Source organism: Oncorhynchus masou, chromosome 19 (genome assembly GCF_036934945.1).
Source record: "Oncorhynchus masou masou isolate Uvic2021 chromosome 19, UVic_Omas_1.1, whole genome shotgun sequence".
NCBI lineage: Eukaryota > Metazoa > Chordata > Actinopteri > Salmoniformes > Salmonidae > Oncorhynchus > Oncorhynchus masou.
This window is the reverse complement of record NC_088230.1, coordinates 10,494,800-10,520,541: the sequence shown is the minus strand read 5'-3', so window position 1 is coordinate 10,520,541 and position 25,742 is coordinate 10,494,800. Positions and strand designations below refer to the sequence as shown.

The window sequence follows — 25,742 nt, the reverse complement described above, 5'->3', positions numbered from 1 at the left end:
TAATCAAAGTAACACTGGACTTGCGCACTTGCCAGAGTCTTTAGGGTATCTCCAGCTAGGTATAGCCTTTTTTTTAGGGGGGGGGTTTACTTTCTTAAAACAATAATTGTCCACATTATATTTCAGCTGTCAGAGATTTTTAATTCAAATATTTTGTATAAAGATAAGCATTATATTGTTAGATTATAGGAGTAACTCTGGTAGGCCTGAAACATTCTTCCTCACCTCAAGTTGAACAGTCGGAGTCAGTTGGAACGCCTTGTCGCACTGCCTTTGTATCGTAGGCCTGCAGTAACTAAAGCTTAATAATAGCCACACCATACCAAACATTTCTATGTTTTTGTAGGGTAATGTCAAAAGTAAGTCAAGCCATAGTTTATAGTGAAAATAGAAGCAGAAGAGCAAATATAAAGCAGGGGAAAAAACGCACTACCCTCCCCTGTGTCGCCCCAAACACCACATAACCCTCCCCGAAGCAAAAACAACCCTTCCTTATTTTGGACCACCCTTCTTCCCCAGTAAATGTTGATCTATCCCTTAAGCAGATGTGGCTGCTAAGAGGCTGAGAGATCAAGTTTTCTTCCTGTGTGTAAGATTCTGCTTTGCACTTTGTTTATCTTGCACGATGGCCCATCGCAGAAGCAAAAATAGCTGTGCAAATGTGATGATCTGTCAATATTATGGAACATTAGCCACTTAATGGGAAAGCAGAATCCTCCTTTCAATATGGGCTAAAGAAAAAAGCGACCATTAGCTTGTGTCGTTAGTCGAAAACTAACTGTGTTCAAAGAATGTTCTGCATATTTATACAGATGGAATTCAAATACTGATAGATGAGTGTGTGTTGATGAGTTTGAGCAGTCAAGGGTTTTAAGGGGTGAATGAATCGAAATCCTCTTATACCTTCGGCTCTTTGTTGCAGTGTATGGCACATCCTAGTGCTAGATGAATGGAGATAGATCATTATGAAAATAGGTTAGGCCTGAAATTGATTTGAAGGCTCTATTTATGTTAGAAAGCAAACATTTATTCCCTGAAGTCTTGCAAAAAAAGCAGAAAGCAATCGGTCTTCCACATATCTCCCTATGCAGTTAACATGTTTATGACTCATGTGTCTTTTGAACTGAACATTTTTGCAAGAATAGGAAGCTACACAATTAAAGAACATGTAATGTCTCTACCCCATAAAGCCTCATAATCCAGTGCTATCCAATTTATTATAACTTCATCAAGCTCTCAATTTACATAAATGCGGCTCAATCCTTCACCCTAATATCGCAGAGCTAATGAGTTTGGCAGGTGCGCTAGGTTGTAATTATATGAAGTAGGTTATTAAACACTTTCTTATGACAATTATTCTCTGTCAGATTGAATTATCTTAAATGTAGTTGAGAGGTCTACACTGCTACAATGGGCTTCACACTATTTATCCATGTTTCTGTCAAGCAAACCCATTCAGCTGTCTGTCTGGGAGGTGTCTGTGTTTTCTGTCTGTTCAAACTAGTGGAACGCAATTACTTGTGTTATGACACAGTTTAGGTAGCTCTTTGATTCTACTGTTTTGTCCCTCTTCACTGTATTCAGTAAGACAACTATTTCCTAACATCGTCATACTCAGTGAGTCATCTTTATTATGTCCCACTTGGGCACTATTTAGATGGCAGACTTGGTAACATGCCACCCTTTGCCACCTATCTTGATTAGAGACTCAGGCTCCAGCTGCAGGAGCAGACTACATTGGTATGGATGTGCATTTCATCAATATTCAGTTTGAGCTCCCACACTGTGAGTGAGTGCACCTCATTGTTTTTTTTTTTTTTTTTCATTTTTTATTTATCAGACAGGATTTGCAGACACTGACAGGCTGGGGTCTGCCTGAGGAACCATTCTACGGTGTGTTAAAGCGTTGTCGCAAAGCTCTCAGAAATCCGCCCAGATACTGGGATCCCCTCCCCTGCATCTCGTAGGCTGTTTTATGGATACGTCTAGAAACGAAATCCTCTTTGCAGGGCATTTGACGGTCATATTCAGATTCAGATTCCACTGGGTTATAAGAGGAATCAGAGTTTTTTTAGTAATGCTGCTCTGAAAATCTTTATCAAATTCATCAAACACAAAGCATTACATCATAAGGACTTAAGTTGCTGTCTATTGCATTGATGCTCAATAAATAGCTCTTATGCATCCACCAGGACTAGATTTGTATTATTGGAAGGGGCTAATTTGACCACTACTTGTACAGAAATTCCACATCTATTGCATTTTCAAAATTCCTCTAGCTATTTACACATGATCTGTGTTTGAGCTGATCGAATCGTGTTTCCATGTGTGAACTGAGCAGATTGTGTGTGTTGGTGTGTGTGTGCTCTCCAGGTTGGCCATTCCCTCTGGTGTGGTGGGAAGAGACGTGCAGGCTGTGATTGACGGGCGATGCCCCGTGAGTGAACCTATGGCAGTGACACAACACAATACAGGTAAGTAGCACAGAACACAGCACAGGTGTTTGGAAATCCACTCATTTCACACAACTACAGCAGACCCAATACCTAAGAGCCTTAACCTTACTGGTACAAAAACCAAATTTCTAGAGGAAAAACAAAGGTTGATAAATCCTTTAAAGGCCTTCGTTTTTGATGGAAAATGTCTTGGGAAATGAAGGGTTTAGGTGGAACAAAGTGGTATGAGGCTGGACTAATGATGGTTTTGAGTGCTGGCATGGTGATTGTTGAGCAGCATAGGGCACATAGAAGCATGCAGGTTTATGACTTCTCTCAGACCAACACCTGGGTGACCTTAAGAGTGGAAGAGAAGCTCCAGAATACAGCCAGGGCCCTCCAGCAGCCTCCAAAAAACGTGAAGTTGATCATTCCCTGTCGAGAGAGGGGATAATTAAATTTGTGCACTTTTTCTCATACAAAGTATATTTCAGCCAAAGGCCTGCTTCTATCTATGATGTAAACACAGCCCTGCTGTCTGATGACAAGGAACAGATATATCTAGAAACAAGATTAGATAAGATTAGATTTTTTGAGTGCATTTGAAATACCCAGCATGCAATACGAATTGTCTTGATCTTATGAAGAAGTAACTCTATTGACCATTTAGCCAATTTATTGAAAGCTAGCCAATGGCACAGTTTGACTGGCCTAGCCAGCTACTGTAAATGTCAATTTGTCAATGAACTACATGTTTTAATCACATTTTCGCGTGATTATATGTCTCATTTCAAGTAACTAGCTGCATGCTTAAATAGACATTCAATCATATACTTTGCATTGAAACCCAAATAAAAGCATGTTGATAGAAAGGTGTGTGTTGGTCATGTACAGTACCAGTCATAAGTTTGGAAACACCTACTCATTCAAGGGCTTTTCTTTATTTTGACTATTTATCTACATTGTAGAATAATAGTGAAGACATCACAACTAAGAAAAACACATATGGAATCATGTAGTAACCAAAAAAGTGTTAAACAACACATATTTGATATTTGAGATTCTTCAAAGCACCAACCTTTGCCTTGATAACAGCTTTGCACACTCTTGGCATTCTCTCAACCAACTTCATAAGGAACGCTTTTCCAACAGTCTTGAAAGAGTTCCCACATATGCTGAGCACTTGTTGGTTGCTTTTCCTTCAATCTGTGGAGGAATCCCAAACCATCTCAATTAGATTGAGGTCGATGATTGTGGAGGCCAGGTCATTGCAGCACTCCATCACACTCCTTCTTCGTCAAATAAATCAAATCAAATCTAATTTTATTTGTCACATACACATGGTTAGCAGATGTTAATGCGAGTGTAGCAAAATGCTTGTGCTTCTAGTTCCGACAATGCAGTAATAACCAACAAGTAATCTAACTAAGAATTCCAAAACTACTGTCTTATACACACAAGTGTAGGGGGATAAAGAATATGTACATAAAGATATATGAATGAGTGATGGTACAGAGCGGCATAGGCAAGATACAGTAGATGGTATCGAGTACAGTATATACATATGAGATGAGTATGTAAACAAAGTGGCATAGTTAAAGTGGCTAGTGATACATTACATTACATAAAGATGCAGTAGATGATATAGAGTACAGTATATACGTATACATATGAGATGAATAATGTAGGGTATGTAAACATTATATTAGGTAGCATTGTTTAAAGTGGCTAGTGATATATTTTACATGATTTCCCATCAATTCCCATTATTAAAGTGGCTGGAGTTGAGTCAGTGTGTTGGCAGCAGCCACTCAATGTTAGTGGTGGCTGTTTAACAGTCTGATGGCCTTGAGATAGAAGCTGTTTTTCAGTCTCTCGGTCCCAGCTTTGATACACCTGTACTGACCTCGCCTTCTGGATGATAGCGGGGTGAACAGGCAGTGGCTCGGGTGGTTGTTGTTCTTGATGATCTTTATGGCCTTCCTGTAACATCGGGTGGTGTAGGTGTCCTGGAGGGCAGGTAGTTTGCCCCTGGTGATGCGTTGTGCAGACCTCACTACCCTCTGGAGAGCCTTACGGTTGTGGGCGGAGCAGTTGCCGTACCAGGCGGTGATACAGCCCGCCAGGATGCTCTCGATTGTGCATCTGTAGAAGTTTGAGTGCTTTTGGTGACAAGCCGAATTTCTTCAGCCTCCTGAGGTTGAAGAGGCGCTGCTGCGCCTTCTTCACGATGCTGTCTGTGTGGGTGGACCAATTCAGTTTGTCTGTGATGTGTATGCCGAGGAACTTAAAGCGTACTACCCTCTCCACTACTGTTCCATCGATGTGGATAGCCCTTACACAACCTGGAGGTTTATTTTGGGTCATTGTCATGTTGAAAAACAAATGATAGTCCCACTCAGTGCAAACCCGATGGGATGGCGTATCGCTGTAGAATGCTGTGGTAGCCATGCTGGTTAAGTGGGCCTTGACTTCTAAATAAATCACAGGCAGTGTCACCAGCAAAGCACCCCCACACTATCAGACCTCCTCCTCCATGCTTCACGGTGGAAACCACGCATGTGGAGATCATTTGTTCACCTACACTGCGTCTGACAAAGCCACGGCGGTTGGTACCAAAGATCTCAAATTTGGACTCATTAGACCAAAGGACAGATTTCAACCAGTCTAATGTCCATTGCTCATGTTTCTTGGTCCAAGCAAGTCTCTTCTTATTATTTAGTAGAGGTTTCTTTTTAGTAATTCTTCCATGAAGGCCTGATTAACAAAGTCTCCTCTGAACAGATTGATGTTGAGATGTGTCTGTTATTGTACTCTGTAAAGCATTTATTTGGGCTGCAATTTCTGAGGTGCAGTTAACTCTAACTCTTATCCTCTGCAGCAGAGGTAACTCTGGGTCTTCCTTTACTGTGGTGGTCCTCAGGAGAGACAGTGTCATCATAGCGCTTGATGGTTCTAGCGACTGCACTTGAAGAAACTTTCAAAGTTCTTGAAATGTTCCGTATTGACTGAACTGTATGTCTTAAAGTAATGATGGACTGTAGTTTCTCTGTTATTTCCATAATATGGACTTGGTTTTTACCAAATAGGGCTATCTTCTGTATACCAGCCCTACCTTGTCACAAAACCAATAAAATTTTAACAAGGCACACCTGTTAATTGAAATGCATTCCAGGTGACTACGTCATGAAGCCGGTTGAGAGAATGCAAAGAGTGTCCAAGCTGTCATCAAGGCAAAGGATGCCTACTTTGAAGAATCTCAAATATAAAATATATTTGGATTTGTTTAACACTTTTTTTGGTGACTACATGATTTCATATGTGTTATTTCATAGTTTTGATGCCATCACTATTATTCTACAATGTAGAAAATAGTCAAAATTAAGAAAAGCCCTTGAATGAGTAGGTGTGTCCAAACTTTTGACTGATACTGTATGTTAGAATGGAGGTAAAAAAACAACAACAGCTATATATGCATATTAGCCAATACATGTGGCATAGCTTTCACTTATAGCATACATTGTAATACAATATTCTCTAAAAACAATTGTACAATGTGCTCTGCAGTAAGATAACCAGAGTTTGATTTCTAAACCAGATGAGGTCTCAAATAGCAGCTGCCCAATACCATGGTGGGCCTGCATAATGTTGGATGCATTGGAATATAAGGTATGGAGAATAATAGAGCCTGCAGGATTATAGAAACGGCAGTTGGGAAATTAATGTCTGAGTTTCAAATACTAAATGTTCAGTGAATGTGAAAATATTTAGTATATTGACTTTCCAACGAACCTTCTAAAAGTTGACGGTGCCAGAATCTCGCCAATCCATTCGTTATTCTACTGACTGTGACTGAGTGTGAGACATGTTTTCCATAATGTACGTTTCATGCATATACATTCCAACAAAGAACACCGTCACAAACTGTGTTTCACAGAGACAAATAGCAAGTGAGGTGTCTCAGGCAGTATTTGAAGTATCTAAATATAGTTTAACTTGTCAATCAATGTATAACAAGTGTCTAGGAGGGCACACAACTTACAATGTTGTAGTCCATGAACGAGAGCTTTACCATCTATGCCAGGAATGGGCAACTTTGATGGGGGGTGGGGGACACAAAAAAAAACAGAAGTCATAATGAGGGGCTGCAGTTGCTCGCAGGCCTGCGTACCCACATCTATACCCCCCCCCCCACACACACACACACACACACACACACACACACACACTGCGAGCAAAACAGTTTAGTGACCCGCCTCTTGAAAGAGGAGATGATCCTGACTGACTCCAGCTCCAACTATCCTACTCCAACTATTAATGTAGCATTTTACATGTTTCAGTATGAATTAAATGTATGGGTTCTGCCCCGATGACTGTATTAGATTTAGACTACATGTCATATAGATTTTTGTTGACTTAAATTATTACATGGAATAAACAACTCCTTGTCCCCGGAATGACATGCAGCTAGTGATAAAGCTATTTGCTCCGGATCTACTTGTTGCAACTAGCTAGCTCACTAGCAAGCTCGCTAAATCACTACGGTTGCTGTGTTATAAGTTGTGAGGCATTTTATAGCTTGCATTGATGGTATCATGTTTCCATAACTAAATAGATTGGAAAGAGCTAAAAGACTTACCTGATAGCAACTTGTCAGATGGAGATCTCTCTTGAGATTTGTCACCAGCTGTCTATATAATGTGATTGGCAACGTGATCAGCAGAGATATTACCAAATCAAATCTAATTTGTCACATGCACCGAATACAAGTATAGAGACCTTACAGTGAAATGCTTAGTTACAAGCCCTAATCAACATTGCAGTTATATATACAAACTTTTAAAAATATAATATAATAATATAATAAGAAATACAAGTAACAAATAATTAAATAGCAGCAGTAAAATAACAATAGCAAGGCTATATACAGGGCGTACCGGTACAGAGTCAATGTGCGGGGGCACAGGTTAGGTCAGGTAATTGACGTAATATATAAATTTAGGTAGAGTTATTAAAGTGACTATACATAGATAATAACAGAGAATAGCAGCAGCGTGAAAAGGGGTGGGCAGTGATGTATTGGGCCATACACACTACCTTCTGTAGTGCTTTGCAGTCGGAGGCCGAGCAGTTGCCATACCAGGCAGTGAAGCAACCAGTCATGCTCTTGATGAACCTTTTGAGGATCTGAGGACCCATGCCAAATCTTTTCCGTCTCCAAAGGGGGAATAGGTTTTGTCGTGCCCTCTTCACGACTGTCTTGGTGTGCTTGGACCACGTTAGTTCGTTTGCGATGTGGACACAAACTTGAAGCTCTCAACCTGCTCAACTACAGTCCTGTCGATGAGAATGGTGGTGTGCTCAGTCCTCCTTTTCCTGTAGTCCACAATCATCTCCTTTGTCTTGATCGCTTTGAGGGAGAGGTTGCTATCTTGGCACCACACTACAAGGTCTCTGACCTTTTCCCTACAGGCTGTCTCTTGGTTGTCGGTGATCATCGGCAAACTTAATGATGGTGTTGGGGTCGTGCCTGGCCATACATGAGTGAACAGGGAGTACATGAGAGGACTGAGCACGTAACCCTGATGGGCCCCCAGTGTTGAGGATCAGCGTGGCGGATGTATTGTTACCTACCCTTACCACCTGGGGACGGCCCATCAGGAAGTCCAGGATCCAGTTGCAGAGGGAGGTGTTTTGTCCCAGGATTCTTAGCTTAGTGATGACCTTTGATTGCACTATGGTGTTGAACACTGAGCTGTAGTTAATGAATAGCACTCTCACATTCCTTTTGTCCAGGTGGGAAAGGGCAGTGTGGAGTGCAATAGAGATTGCATCATCTGTGGATCTATTAGGATATATTAGGGCAGTTGGTGTGAGCCATGACCAGCATTTCAAAGCACTTAATGGCTACAAACGTGAGTGCTACCGGTCAGTAGTCATTTAGGCAGGTTAGCTTGGGGTTCTTGGGCACAAGGACTATGGTGGTCTGCTTGAAACATGTTGGTATTACAGACTCAGACAGGGAGAGGTTGAAATTGTCAGTGAAGACACTTGCCAATTGGTCAGCGCATGCTCGCAGTACATGTCCTGGTAATCCGTCTTGCCCTGCGTCCTTGTGAATGCCGACCTGTTTAAAGGTCTTACTCACATCGGCTGTGGAGAGCGTGATCACACAGTCTTCCGGAACAGCTGATGCTTTCATGCATGTTTCAGTGTTACTTGCCTCGAAGCAAGCATGGAAGTAATTTAGCTCATCTGGTAGGCTCGTGTCACTGGGCAGCTCTCGGCTGTGCTGTCCTTTGTAGTCTGTATTAGTTTGCAAGACCTGCCACATCCGACGAGCGTCGGAGCTGGTGTCGTATGATTCGATCTTAGTATTGACGTTTTGCCTGTTTGGTGGTTCGTCAGAGGGCACAGCGAGATTTCTTATAAGCTTCCAGGTTAGAGTCCCGCTCCTTGAAAGTGGCAGCTCTACCCTTTAGCTCAGTGCGGATGTTGCCTGTAATCCATGGCTTCTGGTTGGGGTATGTACATACAGTCACTGTGAGGACAATGTCATCGATGCACTTATTGATGAAGCCAGTGACTGATGTTGTGTACTCCTCAATGCCACCGGAAGAATCCTGGAACTTATTCCAGACTGTGCTAGCGAATCAGTCCTGTAGCTTAGCATCTGCTTCATCTGACCACTTTTTTACAGACCAAGTCCCTAGTGCTTCCTGCTTTAATATTTGCTTGTAAGCAGGAATCAGGAGGACAGAATTATGGTAAGATTTGCCAAATGTAGGGCGAGGGAAAGCTTTGTACATGTCTCTGTGTGTGGATTAAATGTTGTCTAGAGGTTTTTTTCCCCTGGATGCACCTTTAACATGCTAGTGGAAATTTGGTAGAACGAATTTAAGTTTCCCTGCATTAAATTCCCACTAGGAGTGCCGCCTCTGGATGAGTGTTTGCTTATGTCGGTATACAGCTCATTGAGTGCAGTCTTAGTGCCAGCATCAGTCTGTGGTGGTATGTGGACAGCTACGAAAAATACAGATGAAAACGCTCTAGGTAGATAGTGTGGTCTAGAGCTTATTATGAGATACTCTACCTTAGGTGAGCAAAACCTTGAGACTTCCTTAGATATCATGCACCAGCTGTTGTTTACAAATATACATAGACTGCCCTTGTCTTACCAGAGGCTGCTGTTCTATCCTGCCTATACAGTGTCAAACTCTGCAGCTGTATGATGTTCATGTCATCGTTCAGCCACGACTCAGTGAAACATACGATATTACAGTTTTTAATGTCCCGTTGGTGGTTTAATCTTGCTCGTTGGTCTTCGATTTTATTTTCCAATGATTGCATGTTTGCCAATAGAACGGATGGCAGTGGGGTTTTACTTGCTCGCCTACGAATTCTCAGAAGGCAGCCCGACCTCCGCCCCACTTTTTTCCGTCTTCTCTTCACGCAAATGACAGGGATTTGAGACTGTTCCCAGGAAAGCAGTACATCCTTCAAGTCGGACTTGTATGAGTCATTAAAGGAAAAAGCTTCTTCCAATTTGTGGTAAGTAATCGCTGTTCTGAAGTTATTTTTCGGTCATAAGAGATTATGTACAAAACAAGTAAAAAAATAAGTTACAACAAGGCAAAGAAACAATGGCTGGTACACAAGTTGGGATTGGTTTACAGTTTAGTACTCGGCTGCATGTGCCTGTCTTGATAGTGAACATTATAGTATGTATTTGCAAGAATTTACATTGCCAACAAATGGAAATGTGTTCAGAATAAATAAATATACAGAATATGTAAAAACCAGCTCCTCCTTAGACAGAGATTGATCATCTCTAAAACTAAAGCAGATAGCTTGCTATGTATGGCCCACCACCTAGGGAAATATGTTTAAGATTTAAAAATGTATCTTGCCTTGCTAGCCAACTACAAAGCCAGAGTTCTTCAAAAGTTTTTTGTCCCTCCCTACTGCACATGCCTTGCCAGAACGATTTGTTTCATTTCCACAGAAAAACATGAATAAATGTTTTTATTATGCATTTTTATCTCTTCAAGTAAATAGAAAACAGCGGGAGGAATTTCAATCTCAAACCCTAATTTCATTCAACTTTAAAGTAAAATCTGGTGCTGCTGAATCAAAGTTGTCCAATTGTTGTCACTTTATAAAAGTAAAGGAAAAGTCTTATTGCTTGAGTAAAAAATAATATTTTTCTATATATTTTTGACAGCAATAGTTTTTGTCTGTTTTTGAAATGGGCTGTTTCCTGGCTTCTGTTGTGAACACAGCTGGAGTTGCCTAGATCCATGGTGTGAGAAGGAGGCACATCCTCCACCTCTCTGACCCAATCACCACAGGAAGCTCTGCTTTATGTTGCTCAGTAATGCTTCCTTCTAGATGGAGAGGATGATAAGATTTGACCTCTAGATGTGGGGATACTGTTACTTTTGATAATGAGAGGTAACAGAGGGGCCGTAAATGGGGGTATTCTCAATGGCAGCCATTTTTTGTTATATCTGCCATAGCCTAATGCCAACTACGCCGAGCCGTGTCCTGTCTTTTTCATACAGACCAAATCCATCAACCAACGATGGGGGTAAAAACAATGTAGTGGACCATGCTGCAGGGGAGGATACATGTTTCAGTCTTGTTTTATTACACCTGTCTTGTCGCCAGTGAAAGGTGATATGTCCTCTTATTCTGAGTTGGGCAGGGTGGAAAGAGGAGATGAAGGATGTCAGAATCCTCCTATATCCGTGAAATTATATACAGTGCACGGAGGAATCCGTAGAATTTCACGGGCATTTCTAATATTGATGCACTCTGCTTCAGTGGAAACTCTTTGTGGAGCCGGAGAGAAGGGCAGTGACTGAGAAAGTAAAGTACATCAAATCCTCTCCTGCAGAAAATCCTCTCCTGTTAAAGAGATCCGCAGTTCATTCCAATAAAACATCCCCCCATCCCTTTAAAATAAAACTGTTAATGATTGCTTCAAAAGATTTTTCAGAGGGTAAAAGTGAATGCCCTAAAACATCATATAATGTACATCAAATCTATTTACGTGCACAGATTGTAGGATTTTGGGCTATTTGCCTTTAGACAGAAAATCAACTTTCGGGCAAAGAAAAGTACAGGGTTGGAATATTTGACTTTATATTAGTCATGCAATTCAAGTAATAGCTCCTAAGCAATAATGACTTAGCTAAAGCCTTGCATAATCCAACAAGAATAGATTTGACCACAGTGTGTTTGTTGACTTCAATTATTACTTGGAATAAACAACTCCTTGTCCCGGAATAACATGCAGCTAGTGATAAAGCTATCTGCTCCAGATCTACTTGCTCTAGAGATCCCTATTTATTCTCTAAGTTTGGTTAGGTCAGGGTGCAACTCGGGTGGGAAAAATCTATGTTTTCTTTTTCTTTGTTGGTTTGCAGAGTTTGGTTCCCAATCAGAGGCAGCTGTCTATTGTTGTCTCTGATTGGGGATCATATATAAGTTGTGATTTTCCGTTTGGGTTTTGTGGGGTGTTATTTTCTGTTTAGTGTCTGTGCCTGATGGAACTGTTCGCGTTCGTTTTTGGGATTTGTTATTTTTGTTTGAGTGTTTCTTGTAAATAAAACTTTTACACGCTGCGCTTTGGTCAACTCTTCCTTCCACCGACGACGAGCGTTACACTACTTACATTTCTAAGGTTGCTGTGTTCTAAATTGGGAGTCATTTTATAGCTTGCATTGATGGTGTCATGTTTCTATAACTAAATAGTTTGATTAGAAATATCTTTAACTTACCTGATAACAATTTGTCAGACGGAGATCTCTCTTGAGATGTCACCAGCTGTCTAGATAATGTTATTGGAAACGTGATCAGTAGAGATAGTACCATGGCCGGTATAAAAGTTGTGATTGGTTTACAGTTTAGTACCCGTCCAGCTAGTGAACATTAAAGTATATATTTTGAAAAAAAATGCCTTGCCACTGTCCCAGTAGCTTGTTTCTGGTCTGAGGTTAAGGAATGGATGAAAAACATAACATGCATCTAAAATTGACCTTAGAAATAGCATTGTTGGGAGATCTGGAGAGACCTGGTCAGTCAATTACTAATACTCGTAGTAAAAGTATCTTCAACTCGCAATCTGTGGATTCTATTAGATTAGACAGATTTACATTGTATGTTAAACATACACAGCATAGTTGAAAGATATATGGCTGGTAGAAATCTGATGAGGGTGGCCAGCAGAGATAAGTGGGGTGGGCTGAGGGAAATTGAGGGTTGAAATGTGGAACTGGAGACAAGCGGGAGTGATGATGCTGGGCGAGGGAGAGAATGACAGTCAAAGGTAAAAGTAAAAAATTAAGTAAAAATACATTTTTTTAAAGTATGTTTGAATGACACTGAGGGGACCGCTGTTACATCCAATACCTTTTTGCTGGAGGCTGCTTGTACGCGCGTACATATGCATACACACACACAATCGCATTTAAACGCACACGTGCACACACACGGACACACACACATACACACATGTAAATAGTGCCACACATGCACTCCAACGCATAGTTAGCCTTGCTGTTTTGATTTTTGTTTTCCCTGATGTCTTTAGTTTTTTCATTGTTGTTTTTCTCTTTTGTTCATTTTGTTGGTTGTTGGCACATTGGTGGACGGGCAATACTAGAACAAATGGTCTATTGATTCTGTATCCTCACAACAAAATCTGGAGAGCTACGATGATTGTATGCCCCAAATATTCAACAATTTGTTGGTGGCAAGAATTCTGTACAATAATTTTTGTTGAAAATAAACAAAGTCTTGAATCTTGCGTCGTCTATATCAACTGTGCCATGGGGTACATCAAAAGTCTCTTCCCAGCTTTATGCAATCTGTATGACACAGATGTCAACATCCTCAAATTCAACTGGAATACTTTCCTATTTATGCTAGTTTTTGTTTTGATCCTTTAAATTGGGCAGACAAACCAATGTCCTACCTCCTCCTGCTGCCACTTGCCTTCTCCATTTTTGAGGTAATGCTGTAATCAATTGGTTGTAATTTTGGATTGAATTATTTATTACATAATTGAGCTGGATAATTTCACTCACTCAATTAGAGGTCGACCGATTATGATTTTTCAACGCCGATACCGATACTGATTATTGGAGGACAAAAAAAAGCCGATAACGATTAATCGGACGATTTTTTAAATATACTTGTAATAATGACAACTGCAACAATACTGAATGAACACTTATTTTAACTTAATATAATACATCAATAAAATCAATTTACCCTCAAATAAATAATGAAACATGTTCAATTTGGTTTAAATAATGCAAAACAAAGTGTTGGAGAAGAAAGTAAAAGTGCAATATGTGCCATGTAAGAAAACTAACGTTTAAGTTCCTTGCTAAGAACATGAGATCATATGAAAACTGGTGGTTCCTTTTAACAGGAGTCTTCAATATTCCCAGGTAAGAAGTTTTAGGTTGTAGTTATTAATGGACTATTTCTCTCTATACCATTTGTATTTCATATACCTTTGACTATTGGATGTTCTTATAGGCACTTTAGTATTGCTTATAGGCACTTTAGTAGTGTTAACAGTATAGCTTCCGTACCTCTCCTCGCTCCTACCTGGGCTCGAACCAGGAACTCAACGACAACAGCCACCCTCGAAGCAGTGTTACCCATGCAGAGCAAGAGGAACAACTACTCCAAGTCTCAGAGTGAGTGACGTTTGAAACGCTATTAGCGCGCACCCCGCAAACTAACTACCCATTTCACATCACATCGTTACACCAGCCTAATCTCAGGAGTTGATAGGCTTGAAGTCATAAACAGCAGAGCTGCGAGCAAAACACACAAAAGTGCTGTTTGAATGAATGCTTATGAGCCTGCTGGTGCCTACCATCGCTCAGTCAGATTGCTCTATCAAATCATAGACTTAATTATAACATAATAACACACAGAGAAACCAGACAAAGAAAATAAAACACCCTATGAGGGATGATCATCATAATTGTTTTAATTTTCTTTTTAACCTCACCACGTTTCCCACTACCTTTTGCTGCCGTGACAGCAGTAACACATTCCCTCAAGCGAAACGCTTCTTCACACTCAACTGGTCCAACCCCACCGTCTTCGGTAACAACACAGCTGACCTCACAAACTTATCAACATCCCAAAAATCTGCCAATTTCACAGATTTCCCAAAAGTCTGATCAAAGGACCCATTTACCTCCTCTAGATTGTAAATTGAGTCATCGCCAGCTGCTATCATATCAAAAGAGATATCCATATCCTTCTCCTGATTTTCCTCAACTGAGGCCACAGACCCCTGACTCCCCTCAGCCACATCCCTCTCAACACTCCCCACTTGCACCCCATCGTACCGGGCATCTCCTCTACTAGCTGGGAGACAAGCTCCACATGAACCCCCTCACCAGTCTGAGGAAATGTCTTCCCAGATCCGTCCTTACCTCCTACAACAATATTTTTATGCTGCACATCACACGCTATGTTGCCCTCTGGTACAAGCTGCAACTCCATACCCTCAACACGGACAACTTGTTCCTCAGCAACAGGTGCTTGTGGCTGGTCTACCACTGTCGGCCCACCTCCCTACATCAGTGGGCCCAGGCGTTACGATGACAACCTGCACCCCTCCCTCCAACTTCTCCCGTTTTGGTCAAGCATGTTGCTTGTGGCCAACATCCCCACACTCAAAACACTGTTGACCTCCCGTACTAGCATAAGCCATATATAGTCTGTTGTCATACTTGACTTTAAACTATAACTGCATAGTCTGCTCCGGTGAGTCCAAAAACATGAACGTCTGTCATCAAAACGACGTGTTTGCAACCCAATAATAAATGGCAGTACCTTCGAAATCGTTGCCCTTGTTGACGGAGAGAACAAGTGGCTAACTTGAATAAACATATCTTTAAGAAGTACGCCATGCTCAACCATCCGATCAAAAAGATGTGCTTCTTTAAGAAAAACCACCATCGCTTTATTCATCCACGATGCATAAGAGACATTTTCATAGCCTACCTTCTCTCCTACGGTGACCAGAAACTCTCCACAGCGACAGTAGCTTCAGTAATAAAGCCGTGCCGAAGTGACAGGGACAGCATCCCCATGTGGGTCGTCATCCCTGCCAAAGCCAGGGCAATTCAGACAAGAAAAACAATATACTTAATTCTACCACAACAAATAAATTAAATAAACAATAACCTTAATCATGCATAGAAAAAGGAAAACCACCAAGAAAGGGAGACAAGAAAGAAAACACAGGCAATCTAAGTCCAGAAAACACTCGCTCATACAATTCCCAGCATGCACCAAATACACCCAGCATGCAGAGAGAGAGAGAGAGAATTTCTTTGGCAAAGAAATAGCAGCAGTCATGGCTCCTTAGAACTACCATATGGACACTGTCGGCTGTCATCTCTGGCTTTACACGCACTTTCACAGAATGAAAGGGAGGGTGCATCCAGCTCAGTGTCGTACACACGCTGACACACACTGACACACAATGCGTGCATATGTGTGCATGTTTGTGCATGTTTGTGCATGCAAACACACATATGCGCTTGTATTGGTCAAACATGTGTTCACCACTGACTACGTCTGATAACATGTTTCATTTTTAAATTCTGATCGCAAAGATATTCTACATTATTCAGAATAAATTTAATCAGCCTTATCATTGCTGTTCAAAAGAGATATGTCATCGCCGGGTATCCTTGGGGGAATCCCCCAAACTGTCGAGAAAATATGGACGCCAATGTAACCCAATATAAGCAGCAATATTAACAACCGTCTCGCTCGCCCCAACAGTGGAGGAAAAGTTTTATTCTAAAAGACACTGTGTATTTTTCCGTCTTAAAGGGACCCATATTTTCCCAGTTTGTTCCTCTGCGAGCCTCTGTGAGGTGCCTGGTGTTCATCCAAAAGGATTAGTTATTTGATGCCGACAGCCAGTGCGTAGGTTTTTGCTGCAATGTTCTGGAGAGTTGTGCTGTTGTGGAGAGTGTAGCGCTCGGTCCTGTATGGGAAGGCAGAGCTCCTCTGTAATCCTTCCTTCCATCTTAATGCCAGCAGTGGGACTCTGTGTCCAACCGGCGGAGGAATACGTGTGGGAGAGCAAGGGAATCAACAGTAGCTGTGGTGGAGAAAGCATTCAAATGGAACAAAAAACAGACCCACCCGCTTTCTGTTTAGTGTGGGCACACACTACATAAAAAACAAAAACATTTTGGGGTCATTTAGCATTTGCTAATCCAGAGCGATTATAGTTAAGTGCCTTCCTCAAGGGCACATTGACATATTTTTCACCGATTCGGCTAGGGGATTCAAACCAGCCACCCATTGGCTACTGGCCCAATGCTCTTAACCACTAGGCTAAATGCCGTCCACAGGCGCACACACATGCATGTTCTCTCTGCTATCACATGCCAAGTCTTAGCAGCTTCTCCACCAAGCCATAATACTGGTAAATAGTTAGTAAGTAGCTATCTGGACTATCTGCATTGACCCTTTTTGCACAACCTTTTTTTCTCCTCTGTTACGTTCCCCAGTTTCTGTGTTGTAGTTTTGTATATATGTGTGTGTGTCAGGATGGCGTCCTTAAATTCCCCCAAGCAGCTGATTGTTCGGCCCCATTGCTAGTTGGAGAGCTGACCACGCCCCCTCGTCAGGATACGGCTGTATCCCATGACAGAATCCTTCTCCAGCTATATAAGCGTGTTCTGTTGCTCAGAAGAGAGCTGATGGTGATGTCCTGTGTTGGTTGTTTTTCAGATAGAGCTGATGGTTATGTTGTGTTATGTTCTGGGATTGTTGCTGAGGGTGATATCCTGTGTTGGTTGTTTCTCAGATAGAGCTGATGGTTATGTTCTGTGATTGTTGCTGAGGGTGATTGCCGGCGTTGGTTGTTTCTTAGAAAACTTATTGTTATATCCTGTATTGGTTGTGGCTCAGAGAGCTTCTTGTATGTCCTGTGTTGGTTTTTGCTAAGTACTTTGTAGCCTCTGCATTTAAGGTATGTGTCCCCATAGGAGGCAGTGTATTTGATTATTGAAATTGTTTACTTACTTTGTTCTGTTTCCAGGGGGGAAGGCGCCTAAGGAGTGCAAGAGGCCTGCGGGCATACATATCCCGTAGTATTCACTGTCTATGCACACTAGGTAAGACCTGGGCTAAATTAAGTAGTGGGTAGGCAGGTAGGAGAGGGGGCTTTGATGATATTTACTTTCTTTGGTTCCTCTTCCTAGAGGCGTAGGTAACATCGTCAATTTCATGGTATCCAATCACTGCACCTCCCGTACAGACTCGGGAGAGCCATGAATCTTCTGAAAAACAACCCAGCCAAGATGCACTGCTTCTTGGCACAACGCCCACTTAGCCTGGAAGCCAGCCGCACCAATGTGTCAGAGGAAGCACCTGGCAACCGTGTCAGCATGCATTGCATCCGGCCCGCCACAGGAGTTGCAAGTGCGCAATGGTACAGGAACCTCCCTGCCGGCCAAACCCTCCCCTAAGGACGCTAGGCCAATTGTGCGCCGCCCCATTGGTCTCCCAGTCGCAGCCGGCTGCGTCACAGCCTGGACTCGAACCAGATTCTCTTTTGTCACAGCTAGCACTGTGTTGCAGTGCCTTAGACCACTGTGCCACTCGGGAGGCCCTGCACAAACATTTTTTGATTCATCACATATACTGCTGCTACAGTTTACGATCTGTCACTTTATTCATAGTTACAGTGTACACAGTAACTACCCCAATTACATCGTACCCCTACACATCGACTGGTATCCCATGTATATAGCCAAGTTATCATTACTCATTGTATATTTATTCCTTGTGTTATTGTTTATTTTATCTCTGCATTGTTAGGAACGGCACTTAAGTAAGCATTTCACTGATAGTCCACGCCACACAAATACAATCTGATTTGATGTACACAGAAAAACATACACATGTGCATAGACACACAAATACATGTAGGTACACACACAGTCAAACTAAGCAGTTTTAACTGTTGGGGATAGCTCCCTTTTTTTGAAAGTTTTGCCTAAATGACATACCCAAATCTAACTGCCTGTAGCTCAGGATATGCATATTCTTGGTACCATTTGAAAGGAAACAGTTTGTGGAAATGTGAATTGAGTGTAGGAGAATATAACACAATAGATCGGGTAGAAGAGAATACGAAGACAAAAAAACACCCTCTTTGAAATGCAACAGAAAGGTCCCACTTCCAGCCATCACTCTGGTTGTAATTCCGATGGTGTTTACAAGATGGCAGCAGTGTATGTGCAACAGAACGGTCCCACTTCCAGCCATCACTCTGGTTGTAATTCCGATGGTGTTTACAAGATGGCAGCAGTGTATGTGCAACAGAAAGGTCCCACTTCCAGCCATCACTCTGGTTGTAATTCCGATGGTGTTTACAAGATGGCAGCAGTGTATGTGCAACAGAAAGGTCCCACTTCCAGCCATCACTCTGGTTGTAATTCTGATGGTGTTGGACTAGTAACCGAAAGGTTGCAAGTTCAAATCCCCGAGCTGACAAGATACAAATCTGTCATTCTGCCCCTGAACAGGCAGTTAACCCACTGTTCCTAGGCCGTCATTGAAGATAAGAATTTGTTCTTAACTGACTTGCCTAGTAAAATAAAGGTAAAATAAAAAATAAAAAATGGCAGCAGTGTATGTGCAACAGAAAGGTCCCACTTCCAGCCATCACTCTGGTTGTAATTCCGATGGTGTTCACAAGATGGCAACAGTGTATGTGCAACATTTCAGATGGATAACTTGAAGCTAGCAATATGACATTTAGTGTGAAGTTACCAGGTACATTTGGGCAGAATGTGAAGGAGCCATTTGCATTCATATTACAGTATTACATATTACATATTTCCAGTATTAGTAGCCATATTATAAGTTCAGCATTTGCAAAACAACCCGTTTTCATAACTTCATAACTCTGCATATTCTTGTACTTTTCGTCCAAAAGGAAAAGGCATGCTCTCGCAAAAGGTTAGCGCCTACATTGTGCGACCGAGACAGGGTTTCCGGATACTCCCATAAAGCCTAGCTCATTGGCTATCTATCTAGCTAGCTGTTTGATACCGATTGGTGCTTATTTGACAAAGATAGAGTCGATCAAATGAAGTCCGGCCGCGTCATCAGCGTGACATTAATGATTTTGGAATTAGATGTTTGACGAGCAGGTGTCAACATACTTTGTCATGTAATGTATCACACTCATTTTAGTGTACAGGATTTACATTCACTATGTTACGTCTAGTCTATGTGACCAGGCTGATAATGTAACAGTGGTCCAGCAAATACAAAAAGATTGATCTCTATAGAAAGGACTGTCCGGCCAGCAAGCCCAGATGATTGGTGTTTATTCTGACGATAGACACAAGAAAGCATATTAGACGTGCAGGACAACTCTTAAAGCAATCGCAATCTAAAGCACATCCCAGGATGCCCCCAATGTCTTACAGGTATCGTACACATACACATCAGGACATGTACATAATGAACTAGTACTCATTTCAAATATGAAAATAGAATACATTATTTCAGAACGTGACCTACCGTTTGCATGTCAATATCAGACTGCAAAGTATTTACGTTCGCGATCTGCAAGCGTAGCCAATGACATGACATCGTATTGACACCTGACTTCAACCAACCAATTAGAATACATAATTATAAAATACACATTTCTGCAGCGGCAAGTGGAAACAATTCTCCCCTGCTGAATTCAACTTGCACACTATAAACAAAATGAGGAATGTAATAACGTTAAAACACACACATACAATCAATACAAGACAAAACAAAACAAAAACAATATTATATATACAGTACCAAACAAAAATGTTTGGACACACCTACTCATTCAAGGGTATTTCTTTATATTGACTATTTTCTACATTAGAATAATAGTGAAGACATCAAAACTATGAAATAACACAAAAAAGTGTTAAACAATCAAAATAATTTTATATTTGAGATTCTTCAAAGTATCCACCCTTTACCTTGATGACAGCGTTGCACACTCTTGGCATTCTCTCAACCAGCTTCATGAGGAATGCTTTTCCAACAGTCTTGAAAGAGTTCCCACATATGCTAACTACTTGTTGGTGTCAGGATGACCTGGGTCTCCGGATTGAAACATTCACTTAACCAACTGAGCCACGAATAGTCAGCAGAACCCAGAAGATGAGGCAGACACAGCAGTACTTAAGACGGTGTATTTAATAAAGTAAAAAGGAGAAGTCCTTCAATACAAAAATGGTAAATCCAAAAGGTGGTAGGAATAGCACAAAAAGGCCTCAAGAGATACTCAAAAACAAAAACAGAATTCCACAAGAGCATCCACCGGAATCGACAAGAATAACAGAACACTAGGGCTGGGTGCTAACATACAAACACAGAGCACAGAACTGAGGGAAACTAAGGGTTTAAATACAATCAGGGGAAACGAGGCACAGGTGCAAATAATAATGGGGAACAAGGGAAAAAACATAAGGTCAAAAAGCACAATGGGGGCATCTAGTGACCAAAACCCGGAACAACCCTGGCCAAATCCTGACAGTTGGCTGCTTTTACTTCACTCTGCGGTCCAATTTATCCCCAACCATCTCAATATGGTTGATGTCAGGTGATTGTGGAGGCCAGGTTATTTGATGCAGCACTCCATCACTCTCCTTCTTGGTCAAATAGCCTTTACACAGTCTGGAGGTGTGTTTTTGGGTCATTGTCCTGTTGATTAAAAAAATGATAGTCCCCCTAACTGCAAACCAGATGGGATGACGTATCACTGCAGAATGCTGTGGTAGCCATGCTGCTTAAGTGTGCCTTAAATTCTAAATAAATCACTAACAGTGTCACCAGAAAAGCACCCCCACACCATCACACGTCTTCCTCCATGTTTCACGGTGGGAACCACACATGCTGAGATCATCCGTTCACCTACTTTGCATCTCACAAAGACACGGTGGTTGGAACCAAAAATCTCTATTTGGACTCATCAGACCAAAGGACAGATTTCCACTGGTCTAATGTCCATTGCTCGTGTTTCTTAGCCCAAGCAAGTCACTTCTTCTTATTGGTGTCCTTCAGTAGTGGTTTATTTGCAGCAATTATTCATGGAGGCCTGATTCACGCAGTCTCCTCTGAACATGTCATGTCTTATTATGTCTTGTTCCTGTTCTTTCTCTTCACTCTGTCTCTCTCTGCTGGTCTTATTAGGTTACCTTCTCTTTCTCTCCTTCTCCAGCTGTTCCTCATCTCCTCTAACTACCTCGTTCACCCTTTCCCCACCTGTTCCCTTTTTCCCTCTGATTAGGTCTCTATTTCTCTCTCTGTTCCTGCTACTTTCGGTGTCAGATTCTCGTTTGAGTTTCTCATGCCAGAAGCAAGCTATCGTCTCGTTTGCTTAATCCTTGTCCTATCCTGTCGGAATCTGCCTGGCAGGTGCATCCTGTACTCAGCTAACTGTCTTTCATTTGCACTGTGTCCAGTTCATCTGATGCTACGTGAGATCAGGTACCACTGTTCCTCTACGACCCGCGCCTACCCAGAGCGACCTGCAGCCTGTCGCCGCTAACCCAGCTATTCTCCTCTGCTGCTAAGAAGGGGACTCTCTTGTTATTTATCAGAGGGACTTTATGTTTCATTTGTCGCCCTCTCTGCGGGTTGTCTATTTTTGCCATTATCTACAGAGACTTGATCTCTCTGTACTTTGTTCTGGATCATCTTTGCCTCGATCCTGACTAGTCTCCCAGTCCCTGCTTCGGAAAAACATCTCCACCAGATGATGCTGCCATCACCATGCTTCACCGTAGGGATGGAGCCAGGTGTCCTCCAGACGTGACGCTTAGGCATTCAGGCCAAAAAATGTCATCTTGGTTTCATCAGACCAGGGAATCTTGTTCATCATGGTCTGAGAGTCTTTAGGTGCCTTTTGGCAAACTCCAAGCGGGCTGTCATGTGTAACGTGTATGCTGGGAGTCAGGAAGCAAGTACAGGGAGTGAATAAATGTAATAAATGAACAAAATTGTACAAAACAAGAAACACGAGCAGCGTACAGACATGAAACATAAAAATGTATAATAACACCTGGGGAAGGAACCATAGGGAGTGACAGATATAGGGAAAGTAATCAGGAAAGTGATGAAGTCCAGGTGAGTCTGTTGAGGCATTGGTGTGCGTAACAATGGTGACAGCTGTGCGTAATAATGAGCAGGCTGGTGACCTTGACCGAGAGTGTATGTGACAGTCATGTGCCTTTTTCCTGAGGACTGGCTTCCTTCTGGCCACTCTACCATAAAGGCCTGACTGGTAGAGTGCTGCAGAGATCAAATCAAATCAAAGTTTACAGTGACAAATCAAAGACCTTACAGTGAAATGCTTATTTACAGGCTCTAACCAATGGTGCTAAAAAAAAGATGTGTGTGTGTGTGTGTGTGTGTAGGTAAGTAAAGAAATAAAACAACAGTAAAAAAAAAACATTTTTACAAAAGAGTAGCAAGGCTATATACAGACACCTGTTAGTCAGGCTTATTGAGGTAATATGTACATGGAGGTATCGTTAAAGTGACTATGCATATATGATGAACAGAGAGAAGCAGAAGCGTAAAAGGAGGGGTTGGCGGGTGGTGGGACACAATGCAGATAGACCGGTTAGCCAATGTGTGGAAGCACTAGTTGGTCGGGCCAATTTAGGTAGTATGTACATTCATGTATAGTTTAAAATGATCATCATTTCTTGAGTGACTTATTGTTTATTTGTCTTCTCGTCTCTTTCACAGCAGCGCCGTGTGGCTCCAATTAAGAGCCAACACTCTTGACAGTGTATATTCCATTTTTGATTTCTCCGGATTGCATTCTTGGATTTGACCCTATACACTGAAAACATTAAAAACCCTTTCCTTGACATAGACTGACCAGGTGAATCCAGGTGAAAACTATGATATTCAATCCACTGCAATCAGAAGGAGAGGAGACAGGTAAAAGAGGGATTTTAAGCCTTGAGAAAATTTTCCTGTGTTTATCAAGAATGGTCCACCACCCAAAGGACATCCAGCCAACTCGACACAACTGTGGGAAGCATTGGAGTCAACATGGGCCAGCATCCCTTTGGAATGGTTCCGACACCTTGTTGAGTCCATGACCCGACAAATTGAGGCCGTTCTTAGGTCAAAGAGGGGTTGTGGGGGGACAACTCAATATTCATATTTGGTAAACTCAGTGCACAACGTTATTATTGTTTGGGAAGTTTCAAAGAGACAATGGTATGACATTTAGTTATTGGCCAGATGGGACTTATTTGCAGGCTAGCTATAACCCCCTCTGGGCAGCCATTGCATAGGCACTGACTCCACGGCATTTCATTATTCCAATGAGTTATATGACAGGAGATAAGAGAGGCTCACATAAACATGAAGGCTGTTTGTGGATGGGGATTGTTTACTGTAAGCCATTTCTCTAGACGATTTCTGCTTCTTTTAGTTTCCGTCTTTAGCCTGTTTTCCTGAGTAGGAAGGATGCTACCAAAGAGCCATGCGGAGCCCCCAGAAAAGCAACAGGACTTTACTTTTTATGCCACTTGTATTGACTTAGAAATTTACAGGAAAGTAATATCCTGCCCTATTAATATTTCATCCCCGTTTAATTGCTCTCATTACCTCGAGATTGCTCTGAGCTCTGTCTATAATTATTTCATGCGATAATGAATCCCTTTTTTCGACTGTACGCATGCAACAATCCGCAGTATAGTATTCAAAGTCCCCTTGAATGCCCTATGTGAAGCACCTCAACAAAGACATGGCTTAACAAACAGAAAAAAAACATTAGAAAGTGGGCCAACAACACTCATGCTCAATTTGTTGTTCACAAAAGCCCCAGAAGAATCCCAATAGAGAACTCCATTGATCTTCTCAAGGCAACTAACTTCCACTCAATTGAAAGCCATTTACAAAACTATGATGGTTAGATGACCTTGGAAAACATGCTGTGCCAACAGAAGTCAATAGATAATGTGACATAATAACAACAGTGTCTCTGTAGTGAAATCTCTCTGTGCTTTTAGCTCAATCTCTAATCTACATGAAAAAAGGTTATGTAACACTTATTAAAAAGATTAAAATAAATGTTGCTTCCCCCCTTTTGATTAGTTTAAAGGCTAGGGCACACTGGATAAGATCTGCCTTTTATCGTGTTTCACTAAAAAGCCCAGTGAATTTGATACTCTCTGAACTAATGATCGTATAATCTTTTATTAAACAGCTTTGGCAATACAAAATCCAAAGCAGAAGTGGGATTGAAACTATTTTACAAAATATTCTACGAGTTTGATATATTGTGGGCTGAGTAGAGTGTTGCACCATTACATTGACATTCATAACAGTAGGAGTAGAAGTAACGTAGCTTATTTCATAGCAGTAGCAAGACCGCAATCATCATCATTGCCACCGCCACCACCATGACAATTGCCACCACCCAAAATACTGTAATGTTCTGAAATGTGCAGTATGTAAGAGAAGGAAATATCTCTGTCGATCCCTTTCTCCATTCCTCTGTCCATCTCTGCCTCTCTGGGTCTGTGTGTCCCTCTGGTCCTCTTTCTCTTTGTCTATGATCTTCACTGACTCTTTTTAGGCATAAATGTGATTCCTGCGTGTGTGAGCCTGCGGGCTTCGTGTACTGTAGGAGGACGTGGGATGCTGTCTGACACACACTGATAAGAGCAGTCGCCTCTCCTGGTCCTACTCAAACAGAGAAAATGGGGAGAGAGAGAAAGAGAGAGCAGGAGAGAGAACGACAGAGAAAATGAGAGAGGCAGAGAAAGCAAGCAAGCGAGAGAGCGGGAAAGAGTGGGAGAGAGTGTGAGAGAGAGTGAGGCAGATACAGAGAGAGTGGGAGAGAGAGCGAGGCAGAGAGAGTGAGAGAGGCAGAGAGAGCGAGAGAGGCAGAGAAAGTGCACGAGAGAGAGAGAGAGAGAGAGAGAGAGAGAGAGAGAGAGAGAGAGAGGCAGAGAAAGCGAGAGAGAGCAAAAGAGGCAGTGAAAGTGAGAGGGAGAGGGAGCGGGAGAGAGGCGGAGATAGCAAGAGAGAATGAGAGAGAGGAGAGCAGGAGAGAGAGAGGCAGAGAAAGCGGGAGAGAAAGAGGGAGGGAGAGTGACACTACTGTAGTATTCACTGTACTGTACTGTACTGTATTTACAGTTGACTATAGTATAAATACTGTAGTAACAAAATACTCTAGTGTTTTTGCGGAATGTAGTATAC

The 25,742-nt window shown here is 41.8% G+C and overlaps 1 protein-coding gene across 1 annotated transcript in view; it reads left to right on the top strand.

Moving 5' to 3' along the window:
* The window catches only part of LOC135505794 (leucine-rich repeat and fibronectin type-III domain-containing protein 2-like), a 152,516-nt gene that overhangs the window by 83,783 nt on the left and 42,991 nt on the right, over window positions 1–25,742 (top strand). The window contains exon 4 of the mRNA XM_064924936.1: window positions 2,374–2,474. The gene's annotated coding sequence lies outside the window, so the exon portion shown is untranslated. The remainder of the gene's footprint in view (window positions 1–2,373; window positions 2,475–25,742) is intronic.